The following is a 23,504-nucleotide window of genomic DNA, read 5'->3' as shown; positions in this document are numbered from 1 at the left end:
GATAAATATCTGTTGAGATTTTTACTTAGGGTTTCATTGCTCCTTTGATTATATTTACTTGCTATATCATTTGAATCAAAGGTACTCTCACATATATACAAGTATATACCCATTGGTTGAGAGTTGAAATATTGCTTAACCTAAATCTCACTTAAGCATTAATTCTCCATCATATGTGAGTGCATTAATTTAATTGTGCTTATTGTTGGTACTAATCTGCTTGATTAGAGAAGCATATATCTTGTACACAAATTGTATTTCAATTTGGTTGTATTCCAGGCATGGCCTAAGGGGGCGTTAATCCAGCCCAGAAGGATTGGTTGTAAAGCTTAAGGTCATCCATGCTTTAATTTGACCTGGTTATATACGGTGCCGCTCCACCCGTTAAGTGAGCAATAGTGGTAATCTTCAGGCTTGTGAGTTGAGGTGAAGACGTAGGTAGTATTGGCCGAACCCCGATAACATATCGTACATGTTCTTTATATTTCTACAATTTATTTTCTGCACTTTTATTTTTAGCACATGTATGTTGTATGCCTGATTCATTACTTGTTGTACATGTGTTGATTGGGTTTATGATTATATGGATAGACCCTAGGTTGTGTTATAGTGCTACTAGAATTTGAATTGACCTAGGGAGAAATTTTTTAATACCCAATTCACCCCCCCCCCCTCTCTTGGGAATACACCAATCCAATAGTTGCATACATATTCATGCATTTGTGTGCATATTCATGCATTTGAGTACATGTTCATGCATAATCTCATTATAAATAAATAAATAAACAATCATTCGCAAAAAGAATCATCTGAACAAAGTTCTAGGGGTGTTAACATTGAGCGGAAAAAACATATTTATAATACCAGAAGGAAAGCCATAATAATGAGTGAGCACATGGAAAATCGCCTGAAGGGACTTGAGCAAAGTCATGAGGAGATGAGTAAGGATATAAGAGAGATTAAAGAACAAATAAGTCGACTTATGGAAATGATGACCACTATGAATAAGGGGAAAGCTACACAAGTTTCAGAGCTTGTATTGGAAGAGGATACCGTGTTTCCACCCAGATTTACACCTATTGCTAATCGCCCTCCAATTCAACCAATGAATGCAGCAACTGGTCCTAGTCCAAGCGTACCACCATTCATCCCAGTGATACCAGTGTTAGGGTTCCCGTCGATGCGAACACCACCAATTGTAATTCCTATTATGGGGAGAAAAAATCAAGCAAGGAGCAAACTCCAAGCTTGAAATTTAATCATAAATATAAGGTGTTGAAGAAATGCCTGAAGGTAATAGAGGGAACAAATATGTTTGGATCAGTTGATGTGTTCAATCTATGCTTGGAGCCTAACGTGGTTCTACCCCGAAAATTCAAGGTCCCGAATTTTGAGAAGTTAAGGGGGTCCAAATGTTCATTAACTCATTTGAGGATGTATTGTTAGAAGATGGATGCGCATTCTGATAATGATAAGTTGCTTATCCACTACTTCCAAAATAGTTTGACTGGGGAAGCTATAAGATGGTATGTTCAACTGGACCAAGAAAAGATTTGCACCTAGAGGGATCTAGCACATGGTTTCATTACCCAGTATAGGCATGTTATTAAAATGGCTCCTGATAGGTTAACTCTACAGAATATGGAAAAGAAAGCAATTGAGACACTTAAAGAGTGCGCTTACTGTTGGAAAGAAATGGTAGAACAGGTTTATCCTCTAGTTGAGGATAGAGAAGCACTTTTTTATTTTTTTTCAACACCCTCAAAGATTCATATTTTGGTTATCTTATCAGAAGCACTCCCCAGATTTTTACCGATTTGATGATCACAAGAGAGCGAATTGAATGCGTATTTAAGATGGGAAGAATGGGCCATTCAAGTAATTGGCAGGGAACTGTGAAAGAGGAAATGGACAAAAACCAAGATGAGGAGGTGCAAGTAGCACGAGGACATCCTTATAAAGAAGAGAATGACAGAAAGAAAAGGATACTCCTCTAATAGAGTTCCATGTTGGGTGGAAGGATTGAATGATAGTCAGCTTCAAATGAGAATCAACATGATGTAGAAGTGATTGTGGAAACCTGGACATGTGCTTGGGTACCTAGTAGAATCAATAAAGTTTTTCATTCTTGTCAGTAAGAGGAATACACTCCTTGTGTTTAAATTATTTTAAATTTGAATGGAATAAAAATGCATTTTGGTCCCATCTCATTACATCCTCCTTTGACCATCACCTTTTGTCAAATTTTGTTTGTTTTTACTTGTGTTTCGTGTAGTGATATAGGAAATAGTTTTGCAAGTACAAAGGACTTGGAGCCAATAATTAGTTTTAGGGAATCTATTCAATGGGGTAAAAAAAATAGATAAAAAAATGGGGTAAACAAAAAAAATGGAAAAAGTTGAAAAAAAAAATGAAAAGAGATAAAGAGAAATGAAAAAAAAAAAAGCCTCAAGATTGGAGCATAGTAAACCCCACTTCAACAAAGTGTCCTTGGTAGTTTTAAAAAGGATGAACTACTATACAGGAAGATTTTGACAAGGAACCTTGTGGGAAATGGATTTCAAATTAAGAGAAATAGATGGAAATGACTTGTCAAGCTCTATCATACTTTGCTTGATGTATTATGTGCCATGATGAAATTAATGAACAAAATCTCTCAATTCTTTATCTATATTATGATTTGTGCCTTAAGGGTATAATGTTTGTATTCCAATTAAATGAGGGGTGGTCATCTTTGGTTGACTAGTATTCGTAAAAGAACCAAACATTGATTTACCATTTGTTAACCATTTAAACCTGAATTTTAAACCAATTTTTTTTCTAAAAATCAGTTTACCAGAAATTTAACCTAGGTTTGAGTCTCCTAGTATTTGATAGTTCATTTGAGGCTATGGTTACTACCAAAAGGATGGTAGGTCATCGTTCTACTACTCAAAATAAAATTCAAAGAAGAAATCCCTTGTTAGCCCTTTTGAGTCTAAAAAAAATTATTTCTTGAATAACCCGTCAAAGGAACACACCCCACACTAGGGCAGTTTCAAAAGGATCAGTCCCAAATGGATCCCAAATAAAAAAGGGGGGCTAAGATTCCTTCACAAAGGAAAAGCAAAAGATGTAGTAAAAAAATGAAAAAATAAAAAATGAAGAAAAATAAGGGGCATACTTCATAGGTGATCCTTGACCAATGTTACCTTTGAAAAAAAATTGATAATTTTGAGCCTTATTAAATCATTTTCTTCTTTAGCGAATACCTTTAGCCTACATTACGGTCCAAAACGAAAGTCCTGACCTGATTGGTATATACCAATACTTCTAATGAATTGTCAAGCTTATTAAGAGTCTGAACTATGTTATGACCTGATTCTAACAAGGTGCATAGGCTTCTTGTTCAAAGAGCAAGTTTGGTCAAACCTTCGTCAACACTAGGGGCATAAATGTCATTTTGGGGAGGGGTTTTTGAGCCTTAAGTTTCCTTATTCTTGGTGAAACCTAAATCCTTAGCCTACATTTTGTCCTGTGTCTTAATGTCCACCCTGAGATTGGAATATTGTTCAAAATACCTAGTGAGCCACTATTTATAATTCAAGATGGAAGGTTCGAAATGAGTCATGGAATACAAATCAAGAAGGTATCCTTGAATGGTAATGCAGTAGAGGAGTTATGTTTATTGTCAAGGAGACTGATTAGAAGTGGAAAAGAAAAAAAGAAAACAAGGAAAAGGTGTTAGCCTATTGACGTGATTCTCTAAGTTAGCAACAAAGTTACACCAGTGTCAAAGTACTACTGGTAGAGTTGTTTCCTGTTAAACAAGCACAGAAAATCAAGTAAAAGCAAAACAAGTTTAAGCATTCCATTCATATCCTTAATTAGATTGTGTTATTAGATTGCATATGTATTCATTTAAATTTCAAATTGATTTTAAAGAATTAAGAATACAATTCCAAGAAAGGATTTATTGAGAAAATCCTGAAAAAATATTTTCAAATCTCAAGATGAGCATGATCAGTGACAAGTAAACTAGGGCAAATGACATGTCAAGTTATAGGGCATTCACATTTGAGATTGTGATTGATATCTTTTGCTCAAGAATATTTCGGCACCATTGATAAAGCATGAGTTTCTTTCTAGATGAAATTGGTGAGGGAAATGGAGATATGGCTAGGCTAAATATCAAAGTCTCATTTGTTGATGCAATAAGGCATTGGCATATTTGAAGAAGGAGGTTCATGCATCTTCATGCATTACATGCATTGCATCCATTCATTATATTTTGTAAAAATTATGGCATGAGTAGAGTTAGAAGGTGTCCTTATATCATGCATCATCATAGTCATCCTATCCAACAAGTTTTCATGTGAAAATTTTGTTCATTTTGATTCTCACCCCTACAATTCATTTATATTTCATAAATTAAAATGGTTTGCATCTTCAAAAGTTTCGGGCTATTTTGGAGGTTAAGTATCCAAATAGTCTAGCTATCTTGGAGGTTAGGCATCCGAATAGTCATTTTCGAAAGCTTAGGGCTATTTTGGAGGTTAAGTATCCAAATAGTCTGGCTATCTTGAAGGTTAAGTATCTGAATAGTCATCTTTAGAAGCTTCAGGGCTATTTTGGAGATTAAGTATCTAAATAGTCTAGCTATCTCAAAGGTTAAGTATCCGAATAGTCATTTTAGAAGCTTCAGGTCTATTTTGGAGGTTAAGTATCTAAATAGTCTGACTAGTTCAAAGGTTAAGTATCCAAATAGTCATCTTTAAAAGCTTAGGACTATTTTGGAGGTTAAGTATCCAAATAGTCTGGCTAGTTCGGAGGTTGAGTATTTGAATAAGTCACCTTTAAAAGCTTTAGGGCTAGTTTGGAGGTTAAGTATCTAAATAATTTGACTAGCTCAGAGGTTAAGTATTTGAATAGTCACCTTTAAAAGCTTTAGGGCTAGTTTGGAGGTTAAGTATCCAAATAGTCTAACTAGCTCGGAGGTTAAGTATCTGAATAGTCATCTTTAAAAGCTTTAAGGCTATGTTGGAGGTTAAATATCCAAATAGTCTGACTAGTTCGGAGGTTAAGTATCTGAATAGTCACCTTTAAAAGCTTTAGGGCTATTTTGGAGGTTAAATATCCAAATAGTTTGACTAGTTTGGAGGTTAAGTATCCAAATAGTCTGACTAGTTCGGAGGTTAAGTATCCAAATAGTCACCTTTAAAAGCTTTAGGGCTAGTTTGGAGGCTAAGTATCCAAATATTCTAACTAGTTCAGAGATTAAGTATCTGAATAGTCATCTTTAAAAGTTTTAGGGTCATTTTGGAGGTTAAGTATCTAAATAGTCTGACTAGTTCAGAGGTTAAGTATCCAAATAGTTGCCTTTAAAAGCTTCAGACTATTTTGGAGGTTAAGTATCCAAATAGTATGGCTATCTCGAAGGTTAAGTATTCGAATAGTCATTTTTAAAAGCTTTAGGGCTATTTTGCAAGTTAAGTGTAACACCCCGAACCCGAAAGTGGGGCCCGAAGGATTCTCTTAATTAATTCCCTGCTACCACGACTATCATACAAGCAACGAAACCTCAATTACATTACCAAAGAACTAAACGTCACAACATAAAGGTATCCCCTAATAATAATATTACATCCCAAGGATAACATAAAACATAAGTAATTCAACATCCTACAAATACTCACTCTAAACTGTAATAATTAACCCTGCCCCAACGCTTGCCACACTCTTTTTCCCTGTAGGTCCTGAAAAATATTGGATAAGGATGGGGTGAGACACCTCTCAATAAAATGAAATAGATTATTATCAGTGTGTGGCTCACATGAGTTTTAGGATAGACAAAATATAACCATTAATCTAATTTTAAATAACTATGAATTTATAACTGTAACTCACACCCATTATTAAAAATACAAAATTTCCTTTATATCTGCCAATATGAGTAAAAGAACCTCCCTGTATGGATAAACGACATGCATAACCCCCATGATGGGTTGTGCGGCCCGAAGGTTGGACTTAGCATCTGGTCGGCCAACCAATGCTAAGTCAAAGTAACTCATCTGTTAGTCTAATTTTCCTACCGAACCTGTCCGTATATTAGGAACGTACTCAACCCCTTTCACTGGCCAAATCGACTTTCTATACCAATACTTTCCAAATAGTGTGGTTGCACTGATATCTCTTCCTATAGCTACACTACCGTGCTTATCTCTAGTCCATCAGGGTTCTTAAACCATATAATGCAATTTATATAATGTTATATAATAAAAATATAACGACCTCCTCATACCCTGCCAATATTATATTACAATTTACATAATATTATATAATAACAACATAATTCTCAACAATCACGCGATCTGTAAATCTCCGTGAATTTTCACAATTTCTGCTTTATTCTCAATATTTCACGATTTCAATATAAATTCACAACTCAGTAGGAAACCACAACCTAGTATAAATTCACCACTTAGTATAAATTCACAATTTCACTATGTATATTCATAACTCAATATAAAATCCATATTCTAGTATAAAATCACATTCCTATATAAAATCACAATTTCCCTGTATAATATCATAAAAGGGATTCCAACCGATTTAATTCTGCAATTAAAACAAATTATTCTCATGCCACACAATTTAAATGCTTATCCCATAATATAATAAACAACCCAAGAAAATATATTTTTTAGAAAACAATAGTCTGATCATCTCCATAATTTTTATTTAATTCACAATATACACTTTTCAGGAAAATAGGAGATGATTACCCTACTCACTTGGTTTTCCCCAAATACATACATAATAACCAAAAATCATTATTTCTATATGCCTAAAGAGTTCAGAAAAATCATATATAGTATTTTGGTATCCAAAGTTTCAATTTAATCGGTTCAATTTTGAAAATAACTGACATAATCTATTCCCCTTATCTTATCCTAGGAGTGGTGCCTACGACGCCCAAACCATGAAATCTCCCCGATTAAAACATTGGTGGCCGAAATTAGAACTCAATGATATTTTTCATTCTTCAATCAGCTTAAGTTTCACCAAAAAAAATTGAGAGAGAGAGAGAGAGAGAGAGAGAGAGAGAGAGAGAGAGAGAGAGAGGAGCGTAGGGAGAGAGAGAGATGAGAATAGGGACAGAGAGAGAGAGTCTCTGTATTCCCTTTTCAATTCAATCCTGAAGGATCCTTCATGTTATATATAATAATATAATAATATTATATTATTATATTAATATATTATAATATATTATTTAATTAATAATATTTATTTATTTATTTTTATTTATTTTATTTATTTTTTATTTTTTAGGATCACTACATTAAGTATCCAAAAAGTTAGGCTCTCTCGAAGGCTAAGTATTCGAATAGTCATTTTTAAAAGCTTTGGGGCTATTTTGGAGGTAAGTATCCAAATAGTATGACTAGCTCGAAGGTTAAGTATCCAAATGGTCATTTTCAAAAGCTTTGGGGCTATTTTTTAGGTTAAACATCCAAATAGTCTAGCTATCCCGGAGGTTAAGTATCCAAATAGTTATCTTCAAGTGCTCTGAGCTACCATCGTAGTTCACAACATGATTTCCAGACTTGTGATAGTAATTTTTTTCATCAACCAAGACATTTTACACATTTCTCTGTAAATGTGTGAACAGGCCTCAGAATTCATGCATTTTTGTAAATTCATATATTCTCCTTTGCAAGGATTTTTGTTATATTCCCCAGTCCAAAATTAGTGTCTTTTTTTTTCATAGATTTGTTACTAAAAGATGATAAGAGGCATATTTTTTATCATCTTCAGTAACGAAACCTATAAAGAGGGGTAGCTGTAGACACTTCAATTTGCTCGGGGGTCTTATATTACAAAAATAAAGAAAAGTTTTATTTTATACAAAAAAAAATACAAAAAAGGTAATAATACAAATACATAAAATAAAAAAACAAAAAGGATAATTTAAGTTCCTCATCTTGTCACTTGCACACACACACACACTTCAAATTCAAATTAGGGGAAATTACAATTTAAAACTGATTTGGCTACTTAATTTTGATTGAATAAATTTAAATTTGGTTAATCAAATTTAAGTTAACAAATTAGATTTAATTTTGATTTGCTGGTTTGAATTTGATGAGTTAATTAGATTATTCCTTAAGTCCTATAAATAGGAGCCTAAGACCAGCAACAAGGACAAACAAGATTCATGTAGTGAGAGAGCCACGGTGAGGATTGCAGAAAAATTTACAAGCAGTGTGAAAATTCAGGAAAACACATGACATTCATATTGCAAAGGTGTGTGATAGATTTGTGTGAAAGTTATAATGAGAATCGTAGAGGGTTTAGATAAGAAAAGTTCTCATACTGCAATTCACAAAGCACCAGAGTATCCTACAGTATAAAGGGACGTTAAAATCCAGGAGATCGAGTGATTGGTGGAATTTGGAGTTTTTAAGAAAATCAGATCATGGGGTTTCAAATTGTAGTTGAAATCAAAGAATAGGGGGCTCAAAGTTGTGGAAAAAGGACTTAAAGATTAGCGGAGTTTGAAGATCCAAGTAAATTCTAAATTTAATTTTATCTATTTTATTTATGCAGAAAATACACGGAAATGAAAGCATGAGATAAGTTCTTGTTCTGTTTTTTCTATTTTTGTTCTTATTTTAATCCTTTTTCTCTGTGTTTGGATTAAATGCATTGCAATGGTTCATCAGTTTGGGTCACCTTGATTCATTTGACTCGGGACCTTAATCCCAAGCCTGAGCTAATCCGAAAATTAGAGTACAAGACTTGAATAAAAATAAAATAAAAATGTGAAGGGGAAACTTATCTTGTTGGTGTTGAGGATCAAAAAATTCCTTTTCCTTTGTGAAGATCATACCCTGTGAAAAAGAAAATATAGATTAGGATAGAAAAAAAAAAAAAAAAATAGAGCAGAAAATGGTTGCAGATCCATACGGATATGCAAAACTAGAGAGGCCGAGAGGGTGAAGAAGAAAAGGAAGAAGAAGAGGAAGAAGAAGGAGAAGAAGAAGAAAGAAGAAGAAGACAGGGGAAACTTGCAAAATCTGAGAGCTGCGAGGTCACGACCAAGGAGGCCAAGCAAGCGAGCGGTCAAGCAAGGGCCACCAAGAAGCCATGGCCATGCCGCGAGCAAGCTGGAGGCGAAGGAGACCGAGGGCGAGGGAGCAGGAGTCCGAGGGAGGTCAAGCCACAGCTATGAGCCAACCGAATGCAAGAGAAAAGATAGGGGAAAGAGAGAGGTACGAGAAAAGAGAGCCAACCAAATGCGAGAAAGAGAGCCAATAGCAAGAGAGAAGAGAATGGAAAAAGGGAGTTAGGGTTTTTTATTTCCTTCCCTTTTCATTTTTTTTTTATTTAATATTTTAAATTTTTTTCTTATTTTGCTTCTCTCTTTTTTTTTTTAAATTAGAGAAAATAACAAAATAATTACAAAAAAAGTTGAGAAAATTTGAAAAAAAAAAAAGTATGTGTTTTTTTAGAGTCTAGAGAAGTGTTTTGAAGTTATTTTAGCTTAAAATAAAAAATAGATTAAAAAATGATAAATAAAAATCTTTAAAAACCCCAGAACATTTTAAGAAAGATATTTGAAAATTTTATGAAGATTTTAAGAAAAAATCTTGGAATAATTTTTAGTAAAATTTAAAAAAAAAAAAAAAAAACCCAGAAAATTTTAGAAAGATATTTGAAACTAATTTTTAGAAAATTTTATAAAGATTTTTTAAGATCTAGGGATGTTTTTAAAAATAATTTTTTATGATTTTCTCAATTTTTTGTGCATCCTGATGATTTCAAAAAAAGGTAAAGAGGTAATTCAGACCTCACCTATATCAATTTTAAGGGAGGGTTTATCTAACAAGATCCCCCTATTTGGAGGTCTTATTAGACATTCCTAAAATCGCACTTTGATTTTATTTTATTTGTTTATTTATTTGTTTTTTATAGGAATTAAATAAAAATCATCAAAATTCAATTTAGGGATAATTCATAACTAATTTAGGTACCTTTGTAGAACGAGTGTGTAGGAGATGCTAGTACCTTCGCCTCGCATAACCGAACTCCCAATCTTGACTCTGGTAGACTAAGATTAGGTGTTCTAACGACCCAAAGTAAAGATTAGGTTAGTGTTAGCTTTACCGTGATCCCAAGAGGGGGGTGAATTGGTATTTTTAAAATTAATGTCATAGGTCAGTATCCTAACAACAATATATTCACAACCCTAAAGTCAATCTAGTGCAAGTAAAATAAATCAATTGTAATATGTAGCAAAAATTAAATAATGCAATTTAATCAACTAAGCATGCACTAGAAAGTAGTAAAAAGAAGTGACACCCAGAAATGTTATCGAGGTTCGGCAAATTGCCTACGTCCCCACCTTGGCTAACAAGTATAAGGATTACAACTATAATGCTCACTTAAACGGGTGGAGCGGGTTGACCTTATAGGTCACGCCCGGTTTTGATTATGACAAATACTCATGATATCTAATGGGTATTTGAAATTATTTGCAGGAACCTCAATCGTCAAGATCAAGATGCACGTAAAGCAAGTGAAGATTGAAGACCATATCTCATTGTGTTGTAATATATAATTCATTCGTGTAATTGGTCTGTAATAGTAAATTAGGGTGTTTACTTGTAATAATCACACACCCCATGTTCATCGTCTAATAAGTAAGCTCAGAACTCAAACACAACTAAAATTGGACCTATAAAAGACTTAAGACACTCACCATTGCACTTATATGTGTCAAGCACTTGAATAGAGTGATCAATAAATTCTCTCTCAACCAAAAATCTCCTACTATTCATTTTCATACTAAGATCACTCACACTTACCCTCTTCTATTGCTCAAACTTTCTGTAAGTTGATTGAGTGCTTGTTTAGATAGGTTTGCTCTCCCACTCTTATTAGATTGATTTTATTTTTAACGAGAGCTAAACCTAAGTGTTCTTAGGGGGTTTTTCCAATAAGTCTATCCTAAGAAGGCTTGCTTTAAGCTTCTGAGTATTGCATTTGTGTTCCAATATCTTAGGAAGCTTGTATTTGTTTTTGGGTTGCAAAAACATTTTCAAAAAACATTCTCAAATATCTTGTGTGACTTATATCGACATATTTTTGAAAAGATATTTGTGTCTATGATATTGATCTTTGTTGCAATATTTATTCACTTACATATCATTTTCTGAATACAATGATTACATATCTTTTGCAAACCAAGCATATACACTACTTACGTGATTGATATATCATGTTGATTGATACATTTGAGACTTGCTTGATATCTTTGTGTGAACCTGATTGATTGAATATCTTGAGATACAAAGATTGCTTGTTGACACTCTCACGCACTCATTATATAGATAGCAAATATTTATTTGAGAGTTGACATATTGTAAACCACACTGAGCTTACTTATTATATCTTGTTGGTGGTGTATATGATTGCGCGTAACTAGGTACATATCATCTTTACTTGAAAGCATTATCATTGTACCATTTAATTGATTGAGCAAAACTATTGTATTCTAGGCACGGGCCTAAAAAGGGAGACTAGCCCTTTGAAATAGTCCCGGATTGGCTTAGACCCAATTAGGAAGTTAGGTGCACCATCCTGTTAAGGTGAAGGTTGAGGTCAGCCCCGCTAATTGACCTGGTTGTAAAGGTTGAGGTTAGTCATGTGCTAATTGACCTGGTTGTAATCGGTGTCGCTCCACCCGTTAAGTGAGCCTTTAGTGGAATTCTCAGGCTTGCTTGCTAGAGGCAGGACGTAGGCACAGTTGGCCAAACCCCGATAACATATCGTGTGCCTTGTTTATATTTCTGCACTTTACATTTACCGCACATGTATGTTATGGTGTGAATGATGCACTTGATTTAAATTTCCGCACATTATATTATTGGCGCATTTGGAATTGCATAGAAAGACCCTAGGCTGTATTATACGGGTAAATCATTTAACTTAGGAGATAAATTTTAAAATTTCAATTCACCCCCCCCCCCTTTTTGGGAATACATCAAATCTAACAACTGGTATCAGAGCCTCATTACACTAGACTTAAATGTTTTTTGCAAAAAGATCATAATGGCTCAATTTGGTGTATCCCCATTCGGAGAGGGACAGTCACCTTTCAGTCCTCCGATATTTTGTGGTGTTGATTACACCACGTGGAAAATTAGAATGAGCGTTTTTATAAAATCAATAAACTGGAGGGCTTGGCAAGTGATTGTAAATGGAATTTGTATGCCTGTAGAAAATGATATTAATCAATGCATGCAAATTCATATGCCATGGATTTATTATATTGTGCTTTAGACTCTCATATTTTTCATGAGTTTATGGCATGTAGAAATGCAAGGGAGATCTGCATTAAGCTGGAAAAGAGATATGAAGAGACCCACAAAAAGGAAACCATCACTCCAGAGATGTCATGTTCAGATGATCAAGGAGTGGTAAGTGATAGAGATGGTGCATCAACAGAACATGAGGTATATGATTCTCACTCTAGCTCGTTTGAGGATTTATGTGTTGAATGTTGTGTTGCTACATGTGCTAAATCATCTATTGAATACCATGATAATTCTGTTGATGATGTGTGTGATGATTCTTATGTTGAATGCTATGTTGTGTCATATGATGAATCATCTAATATTCCTCGTGATAATACTATTGAAATTGCATGTAATGATTCATATAATAACTATGACATATTTTATGATGAATCATGTGTTGAATTGATAAATTAAAGCATGCCTTTGTATGAAAATCTAGATAAAACTTTATTGAAAATGAATAAATTTCTAGCAAAGATATCCAAGCAAAAAACATTTTTGAAAATTTAGAATAAGGAGATAGCTATACAATTAAAAGAATTAAAAGATTATCATGCTATCCTTGAGAAGAGAAAGATTAAGAAGATATTGAAAATTATCTGCGTAGAAGAAGAAATGGATGATTATTCCAAAGTTTCTCTCGAAGTTAAAAATGAAAAGAATAAGTGGTTGAGGGAATAACTAATCTTGATAGGGAGAAAATGGGTGGTCTTAGTCAATCGGTCTACTATCACCCAAATCGCATTCTGGCCATGAGATGTCAACGGCAGCCCTGAAACAAAGTCCATGGATATATGATCCCACTTCCACTCTGGGATAAATAATGGCTGCAACTAACCCACTGGCCCCTAGTGCTCAGCTTTTACTTGCTAGCACGTCAAACACTGGGCTACATACTCTGCAATCTCTTTTTTTATACCACTCCACCAATAAAACTCTCGCAGATCCCTGTACATTTTCGTACTACCAAGATGAACTGATACAAAGATCTGTGAGCCTCCTCTAAAATAGTCTTCCTAATGTCAGTATCGGCAAGAACACACAGTCTAGAATGGAACCGTAAAGCTCCGTCATCTGCAATACTGAATTCCTCCCCCTGACCACTCTGCATTCTGTCCATCACCTCTACTAATCCTGGGTCTTCTTTCTAAGCAACTTTAATTCTTTCCTGCAGAGTAGGTTATACCACTAGGCTGGCGATACGTACTAGAGGATTATTCTCTATCAATTCAATGTCGAATCTCTCTAGATCCATCATTATCGAACGCTAGATCTCCATAACTACCAATGCTGATTTCCCAGACTTTCTGCTCAGTGCATCAGCTACCACGTTTGCTTTCTCTGGGTGGTAACTGATAGTACAATCAAAATCTTAAATTAACTCTAACCACCTTCTCTGCCTCATTCAATTCCTTTTGGGTGAAGAAATACTTTAAGCTCTTGTGGTTGAGAAAATCTCACACTGCTCGCCGTATAGGTAATGCCTCCAAATTTTCAATGCGTGTACCACTACAACTAATTCAAAATCATGAGTAGGGTAGTTCTTTTCGTATTCCTTTAACTGTCTGGACGCATACACCACTACCCTATCATGCCGCATCAATACACAGTCAAGTCCCTTCAATGACGCATCACTATAGATAGTATAACCCTCACCCCCAGATGGGATGGTCAGTACTGGTGCTGTGACGAGCCTCTACTTCAATTCCTAAAAACTCTACTCACAGCTGTCGTCCCATTCAAATTTGGCATTCTTTCTAGTCAGTCGTGTCAGAGGCCATGATAAAACTGAGAATCCCTCAACGAAATGACGATAATAACCAGCTAACCCCAAGAAACTCCTAATCCCCTGGACATTCTTTGGTCTAGCCCAATTCACTACCGCATCAATTTTACTAGGATCCACAGAAATTCCATCTCCTGAGATTACATGCCCCCAAAACACAACTTTCTCGAGCTAGAGTCGCATTTACTGAACTTTGCATACAGCTTCTTTTCCCTGAGCATCTGTAAAACCTGCCTCAAATGTATCTCATGCTCCTCATAGCTCCTCAAATAGACTAGTACATCATCAATAAAAATAACAATAAACTGGTCTAAAAATGGATGAAAAATCCTATTCATCAAATCCATAAATATCGCATGAGCATTTGTCAGACCAAATGGCATAACAAGGAACTTGTAATCCCTATATCTGGTCTTGAAAGTCGTCCTTGATACATCTTCTACTCTCACCTTTACCTGATGGTAGCCTAACTTGAGGTCGATCTTAGAATCTACCCGTGTACCCTGGAGTTGGTCAAACAAGTCATCTATACGGGGTAGAGAATACTTGTTCTTGATGATCACTTTATTAATCTCTCTGTAGTCTATGCACATCCTCATAGACCCGTCATTCTTCTTCACAAACAACACTGGAGCTCCCCACGGAGATACACTAGGTTGTATGAAGCGCTTATCAAGCAAATCTTGCAACTGATCTTTCAATTCTGCCAACTCTTCTGGTGCCATTTGATACGGTGCTTTAGAGATCGGTGCTGTACCTGGAAGTAGATCAATGGGAAAATCTACCTCATGATTAGGCGGCAAACCCAGCAATTCACTTCATTCCCTGTTGTTTCCTTAACGAAGGTCACAGATCCCTAACAACCACTCAAGAGTAGTCTCCTCACCTGAACGGCTGAAACCATCTGAGGTAGAGATTGCACTCGTGACCTATAAATATGAACTCTAGTCTTCCTAGCGGTCTAAAAAATTACTTCTCTCGTATGGCAGTCTATACTGGCAAAATTAGCTGCTAGCCAATCCATGCTAAAAATAATATCAAACCCATGCATGTCTAGCACTACCAAATCAGTAGATAGAATCCTCACCAGAACATCAACTGGGCAACCACGGAGTACCCTACTACATCTCACTGCTGACCCGGTCGGTGTAGCCAGTAATAATTCAATGTCTAGTGATTGTGTTTCAGTCCCACAGAATTTAACACATCCCACAGATACAAACGAACGTGTGGCCCTTAAGTCAAAAAGTGCAATAACTTTAAATGAAAACATATTAATCGTACCTGTCACCACGTCACCGGCTGCCTCAACATCACTCAACGTTAGAGAAAAAACCCTGGCTGGGGCCATATTCCACTGCTAGCCTCCACGTGGCACCTGGTAGCCTCCTCGAGCAGGTTTACGAGCAGGAGCAACACCAATCTGAGCCTGATAATCCCTCATCATATGTCCTGGCTCCCCACACCGATAGCAAACACCTTGCCTGGCATGACACTCCCTTAGGTGTCTCTTCCCACAAGACGGGCAAGCTGAAGATGGCTGCATACCCTGAAAATCGCGATTCTCGGTCTCTTGCCTCTGATTTCTATAGTAGCCACCTCTCTTCCACAAACCACGGCCGACTCCCTACTGGGAACTAGAAGGTGCGGATCTCTTCTTCTGCCTCTACTCCTCAGCCTCTAACCGCTCCCCAATCTCCATTATAGTGGCTCTATCCACTAGCTCAGAAAAATCCTGCAACTTCAGAATCGACAACTTATGTATTTCTCTCCTCAGACCTCTCTCAAACTGTCGTACCTTCTTTGATTCATTTGGTATGATGTATAGGGCGAAGTGAGATAATTCGATAAATCTCTTCGTGTACTACTATACGATCTGATGTCCCTGCTTCAGATTCAGGAACTCCTCAATCTTTGCTTCCCTGGATGAGACCAGAAAACACCTGACGAAGAATGTCTCCTTAAACCTCTAACATGTCATATCCACAGGTACTGTCCTCTATTGCTCTAAAAGTTTCACCGCCGACCACCATCTCTCGGCCTCCCCAGTCAGTCTATAGGTACCAAATAGCACCCTCTACTCCTCAGAACACTGCAAATATTTTCTCTATCTCCTGTACCCAGTTTTCAGCAACTGCAGGATCTGTTCCCCCTGAGAAAGCCAAAGGATTCATCTTAATGAACTTCTCTATTGAGCTACCGTGGCCTGCCGATGGAGCACCTTGTTCCCTCGAACTCCTAGCAATTTCGGCCATAACTTATTGTGCTACGCTGCATAAAACTACATCTGAATCACCGCCCGCAGCGCCTGAAGGTCCAGCACCTTCATTCCCACTAGCGTGGGCACTATTGCCACCCGGATCCATCCTGAAAAATAAATAACTTAACTCAGAACCCCTTCTCTATACATATCATCCAACTCACATAATATATTCTCCTAATTAATTCATCTCTCCTAATCTTAATTCAAGGTTCAATCCTGCAACCTAGATACCCAACCCGACGATAGTTGACAATGACTTTCCTGAAATTGTCACCCCCGGAAAATCAAACAAACCACCACGGAAGTCCAGCATCTAGACTACAAAACCAAACCTCAAATCTCCCTATCCTATATTCTGGTATTATTATTGTTGCATTCTAAAGTCTACAAAACCTAGTATCCTAGGCTCTGATACCAAACTATAACGTCCTGCTTAATTTAACATACAATAAAATATAATAAATAAAATAGTTGACCCGAACTCGTGGGTAACGAGGACACCTGTCATACATAGCGGAACCTAGGCAGCAGTAAATATAAATCACATTCATCAACCAATAATTACATAATACCAGAGTCTACTATATTCCCAAAGATACTATGTTTATACATACAATCTCCAAAATATCAAAATAAACCTAGGATCCTACAATAAAAATCTCCTGATCCTAGATTAGAACTTACCCTTTTAGCAGGGAAGCTCAACTCTCTCAGCGGCGACCCTATCCCACCGGTCTCTCCGAGTTTCCTAAAATAGTTTAAACTTGGGGTGAGACACCTCTCAGTAAGGGTAGATAAATTAAAATCAGCTGTGTTGCAACATGAATATTTATACCGTAATACATATATTGTACATTTCACATAGCATAAAGCATAAATCGTAATATGGTTAGTTAAACATATAATTTCATACTTCCAATAATCATACTAATCATGTATTATCTGATATAGTCTATAATACTGAAAACTACCCAAGATGAATAGTTAGCTGACGTCATGTATTACCCCCCATGACGGGTTGTGCAGCCCAAAGGTAGGACCCGACAATGGTTGGTCGACCACTACCGAGTCAAAAATGTTTGTAAGTATGATGAGCCTGCCACACCCTGGTCCGAACTGCCAAGTGGATATCTACACTCTATACTGAAAGTCACATCGACTATCCATCTCTCACCCCCTTGTGGGGTGGTTAGCACCAATCTAATCATAGATATCTAATCTATAAGCTACGGTACCGTGCTCCTGAAACTGAACTAAACTAACATCCAGGTTCTAATAACATATAGTACATAAACATATACTATTTATCGTAAATCAAATAATAGAATTTTTTTGAATCATACTTTAACATAATAATTACGGCCTCATGCCAAAAACATGAATAAATACGGCCTTGCACCAAATAACATGAGTAAATACGACCTCGCGCCAAACATCAATTACAGCCTTGCGCCGAACATATCATTTATTCTGAAACCATAATTTACTGTGTTTATCATGTTATTCCCAAAAATATTTGTAAACATGCTTATATTGTAAATTTAACTTGACATGGTATAATATATATATATATATATATATATAATAATAATATTCACACCACACCAATTGAATGAAACCGTATATTCCGTTCTGAAATCACATTTCCTGTACAATTGCAGTATTTTCCCAAACTTACATTTCCTCAATTATACTCATATATAATCACATGCTTTTTGAAAATTATTCTACTATCAAATAATAGCAATTTCAATGGAAATAATTGTTTTAATTTATCCCCCTTACCTAGCAATTGAAAAAAAACCCCTCTATAATACTGGTCTTACACCCGTAGGAAACCCTAAGCAATACCCTGAAACCAACAACTCATAGAACTAAACTTCAATATTTTCACGTAAGTATCATTTCCTATAACTACGAAAAGATCAAATTTGGCATAAAAAGTCTTACTTCAACCTAGGGATGAATTTCAACTCGCTTCCACCAACAATCCGTTTCGGCAGATTTGGAGAGAACTTTCCCAAGAGCATCATGGTGGCCTCAAAATCGTCAATCCGATGAACGGCAAAGTCGAAATTTAGGAGACAGGAGAGAGAAACCGAAGGGAGAGAGAGAGAGACGGAGTGATTTTTCTTAATTTCTGTGTTTAAATTCAAGTTTTGGGTTATTTATAGGGCTGGATTTGTCGACGAGACACGTCACCTCATTGACGAATCCTATAGAAAGTTTGTCAACGAACTTGCACCTTCGTCGACGAATTTCAGATTTCCCCAAAATCCTCTCTCGGTATCTTCTCGTCGACGAAACTTGTCTTCGTCAACAAGGCTCTCTTATACCCTCCTCAACGAATCCCCTGTGTTCGTTGATGAGGACCTAATAAATTTTCTTGGTCATTACATACCAAAGTGCAACGTCTTCGCATTCATTGATGAAGTCTGCTGCCTCCTTCTGTTTCTGTTTCTGTTTCCATTTCCCTTCCTCTCTATTATTTAAATATCAATATTCTTCAATTTATTACAACAATCACCAAAGAGCATTGTTCAATAAAAGTCACATACTCCTTAGTGCTCATTGCAAAAATAGTTAGGACTCAAAGAAAAGTGCAGTCAAAGTGAAATTATCCTCTAATTGAGTCTCTAAGTTTAGAGGGTGTAGTAATTGCAAGAATGGGAAGTAATCTACGCTCAATATGTCAAATCTTGGTACGTGCTTCAATTGTGTAATATTTCTTCAGCAAGAATCCTTAAGAATCATGTTTATGTGAAAATACATGTAACATATCAAATCTGAACCTAAGGGAGAGCTTTGGATCAAAATGAAGCCAAATCAGAGAAATTCACTATGCTCGGTTGACCGAGCATTGACTGAGTAAAAGCTCCTGGTCGACCGACCACCCCTTAACTTTGACCTTACAGTCGACCGACCTTCCATGAAACTTTCCACTCCGGTCGATCGAACCTGTTAATTTTCCCTAGGTTAATCGAACATAGGAACAGTATTCCTTCTCGGTCGATCATCCATCTTAGTTCAAATTCTCCTCTATCAACCGAACAGTGTCGGTTCATGAAGAATCTGAACCTTCGGTCGACCGTATCTCCTCCTGGTCGACCGAACTGCTATATATTTATAAAGGTCCTACGTTCAAAGCTCATTTGCGTGAAAAATCTTGAGAGCCCTTTCACCATTCCTCCAAACATTACCAAGTAACCTTAGAGCAGTGCCTAACCTCCGTCAACTAGCACTCATGGATCGTGTTGAAACCCACGATTTAGCACACGCTAAGGATGAATACTTTTTATCAGAATGATCCAAGGTCAGATACATACAGGAGTTTTGTCCTAAAGAAGCAATACTGGGTAAGATCTTAGATTTAGAATTCATAAATCAATATTTTAAGAATGTAATGAATATGTTTGAATATCAAGGCTGGAAAATTTTCATTTCTTATTAGCCTAGTGGTCACTACCCAACATACGTTAGGTTATTTTACGCAAATCTGGGTAATGATGAAAGTGGGTACTGCTCCAGAGTATTAAGGACTGATGTTCGTTTCGATGCACAGTACCTTTCAGATGTCCTTGATATGGATCGTGGAGATTTTGAGTGCCCAGACGTGGTAAATTCCTGGATTCACGAATAGGAATTTGCGGTTGCCACATTTGCAAACCTGACCTTGTCTGATCCACGTACAACCAGCCAAAACCATCCCCCATAGTATAGGCAGTTTACGTTAGAAGCCAAAGTAGTGCACCATTTGATCACCTATAATATCCTGCCCAAGGCAAGTTCTAGGGTGCACGTATCTTTCCTAGATTGCTTTATTATGTGGTGTTTATTTGCTCGAAAGAAGTTAGATCTACCCAGTTTAATAATTCAATGGATGATGGCTAAGACGATTGGCCACAGAATTATTATGTCGTACAGAGGAATTATGAATAAGCTGTTTCAATCCATAGGAGCCATACGCACAAATGTGGCTACACTGAAGAGAAGACGACCTGCTGATATAATCTCTTCTGTCACCCTGAGACTTATGGGGTATGAGTTGGTCAGCAACATCTGGTTGCCATCTAGGGGTGCCGCAGCACAAGGGAGGCCCCACAGGAGCCGCCACAGCCCATGCAGCTGTCGAATGTTGATATAATGGCTGCCATCACTGGTTTATCTAACTCATTTGGATAGTTTCAAGAATCAGTCCAATTGGACCTACGAGATTTGGCATCGTCATCCACTGCCCTTCATGACAAGTTTCGGCAGTTCTCTATCTCTTCTGCTAGTCGATTCACAAATTTAGAGAGGACCATGACAGTCAGCTTCAATGAGCTGAAAGATCGTATTCAGGAGATACAGGATGAGAGAGACCAAATGACCATGAATTTTGACTTCGATGTCGGTGACGGTGGTGATGGTGGTGATGATGGAGGGGAGTTCTAGACTCAGGAGAGCAGCCTACAGATCAGGATGTGTGGTCTTGATTCATTTTATTTTATATCATCTGGTCTATACCTATATAAAACAGTTTTTACTTTTGTTTTGTTTTATCATGACAATAACACTCACCACATGCAGATATTATCCTGTGATGTGCTTGTTTTTTATTATGATCACATATATTTGGTAGAATTCAAGTTTGCGTGAGTCTTTGTGTATAAATGACTATACTACTGAAATGCATGCTTAGTATAGAATGTCTCCTACATGGCGGATGCAGTTGATGAGAATTGTCTGCTGGTAGATCTAGGTTCTTGCATGCCTTAAACTCTTAAGATACTACTGTTTGAGAATCGATTTTGTGCAGGTTAATTTTGGGAAATGTCCTATTCACAGTCGTTATGCTGTTGAATTTTCTGTAGACATTTGCCCAAAAGGCTGAAATGTTAGAATATCTCGTGTGCAAATGAACCTTTAGACTTTAAATATTCACGCTTGGCTTGTTTGCTTCAAATCTTTATATTCCTTGGAACTGAATGTGCGTGTATATTTAAAGTGCTTAGACATTGGCAGGTTCTTATGGATTGATCATATTTTCAAACAAAATGCTGCCAAATCTTTTTATCTTCTTAAATCTTGAGTTAAGTTTCTAAAATGGTATTTGAATTATACTCAAGTCAATTTATGAAGCAAATGCACATTTTAAGGGGGAGTCGCTTAATATTACAATCATTAGCCCCTGAGAAACAAATATGTATTCTTCACCGTGTATTTGTAACACTTGATAGTAGGCCAACATGCTCTCATCATACCGTGCGAAAATACATGCTCATTTTGTGACACCAAAAATGATTATGATAAAATTAACCTTAAAATCTTTTTGAAATGATGAGTGAAAACCAAATGAAAATTAAACCTCACCTTCACATAATCATCAAAAATTTAAGGAGTCTCGAGTAAAACTTACAAGTCTAACTATACTATAATTGTTGGTATTGGATTAGACTTAGTAAAATGATTATTGCCTATGTATATGACTTTTATATATCTATTGCATAATCATATTGGATGTCTTGAATATTGATTATGACTTGTGATGGCCACTCCCTTGTCCACTTCATGATGATATTGAAACTTTTATTTGATTGTTTGACCATACTGAACTGTTTGAGTAGTTGTGAACAAACTGTTAGGAAATATAAACTCAAACAGGTTACATTTTATATAGGATTTTTTTTGGAAATTCCGATTTACAAACAGCACTCTGCCAAAATTTTTTTAACTCTTTCCAAAATTCATAATGTATAAATGTCACACTTACCCATTGCCTAGAGTGTTAACTCATATGACCCTTTTCGCTGTTGCCAAAAGGGGGAGATCGAAAGGGGCAAAATAATGGATAGAATAATTTGGTAAAAAATAAATGCATATTGATAGGGGGAGCCTTCTTATGCTTAAACCCACATTTTTGCTGATAGTATTTGTTATCATAAAAAATGGGGAGAATGTTGACCTTATAAGCCACGCCTGGTTTTGATTATGACAAATACTCATGATATCTAATGGGTATTTGAGATTATGTGCAAGAACCTCAATCGTCAAGATAAAGATGCACGTAAAGCAAGTGAAGAATGAAGACCATATCTCATTGTGTTGTAATATATAATTCATTCATGTAATTGGTCTGTAAGAGTAAATTAGGATGTTTACTTGTAATAATCACACACCCCATGTGCATGGTCTAATAGATAAGCTTAGAACTCAAACACAACTAAAACTAGACCTAGAAAAGACCTAAGACACTCACCATTGCACTTATATGTGTCAGGCACTTGAATATGGTGATTGTGAATTAAAACAGAACCGAAATGCACACTTTATGCACTTTTGGTCGACCTGCACATGCAGTTCATTCTGTCCCCGGTCGACCGAATCTGGTCTGGGTCAACCAATTGACCATAGTCAGGTCGACCGAGCCATTAAAGGTTATTTGACCCCGGTCGACCGAACCACCTGAAGTCAACAGTTTGACTTCCTGGTCGACCAAGAGGATTTTGAACTACATCAACCTAGTCAACTGAGTTCCCACGTGTGGGAACCCAATGGTCTAGTCGACCGACCAGTCAATTCATTTTCACCCTGGTTGACCGAACTGCGCTCCTTTGAAAAAATTATTTGTCCTGGTCGACCGACTCTAAAGTTCAAAATTAGCCCGGTTGACCAAGCCATATGAACTTCTGTCGATTGAAAGTCTTCTGGTCGATCGGTTCTCTCGGGTTGCCCTGTATTTTTCATCGTGGTTAAATATTTTTAACGGGGTTAAAATAATTAAAACGTCATTAATCTTTTCTAATAATACCAGTCTCGTCCCCAAGGGTCATAATTCATGGGGTGTCTATAAATACCCCTTCATTTGGGAAAATTAAGTGGAGAGATTAGCCAACTTGATCAATAAATTCTCTCTCAACCAAAAATCTCCTACTATTCATTTTCATACTAAGATCACTCACACTTACCCTCTTCTATTGCTCAAACTTTCTGTAAGTTGATTGAGTGCTTGTTTAGATAGGTTTGCTCTCCCACTCTTATTAAATTGATTTGATTTTTAACGAGAGCTAAACCTAAATGTTCTTAGAGGATTTTGCCAATAAGTCTATCCTAAGAAGACTTGCTTTAAGCT

Source organism: Malania oleifera, chromosome 9 (assembly GCF_029873635.1).
Source record: "Malania oleifera isolate guangnan ecotype guangnan chromosome 9, ASM2987363v1, whole genome shotgun sequence".
In the NCBI taxonomy this organism is placed as follows: domain Eukaryota; kingdom Viridiplantae; phylum Streptophyta; class Magnoliopsida; order Santalales; family Ximeniaceae; genus Malania; species Malania oleifera.
Note: the sequence above shows the minus strand (reverse complement) of the source record.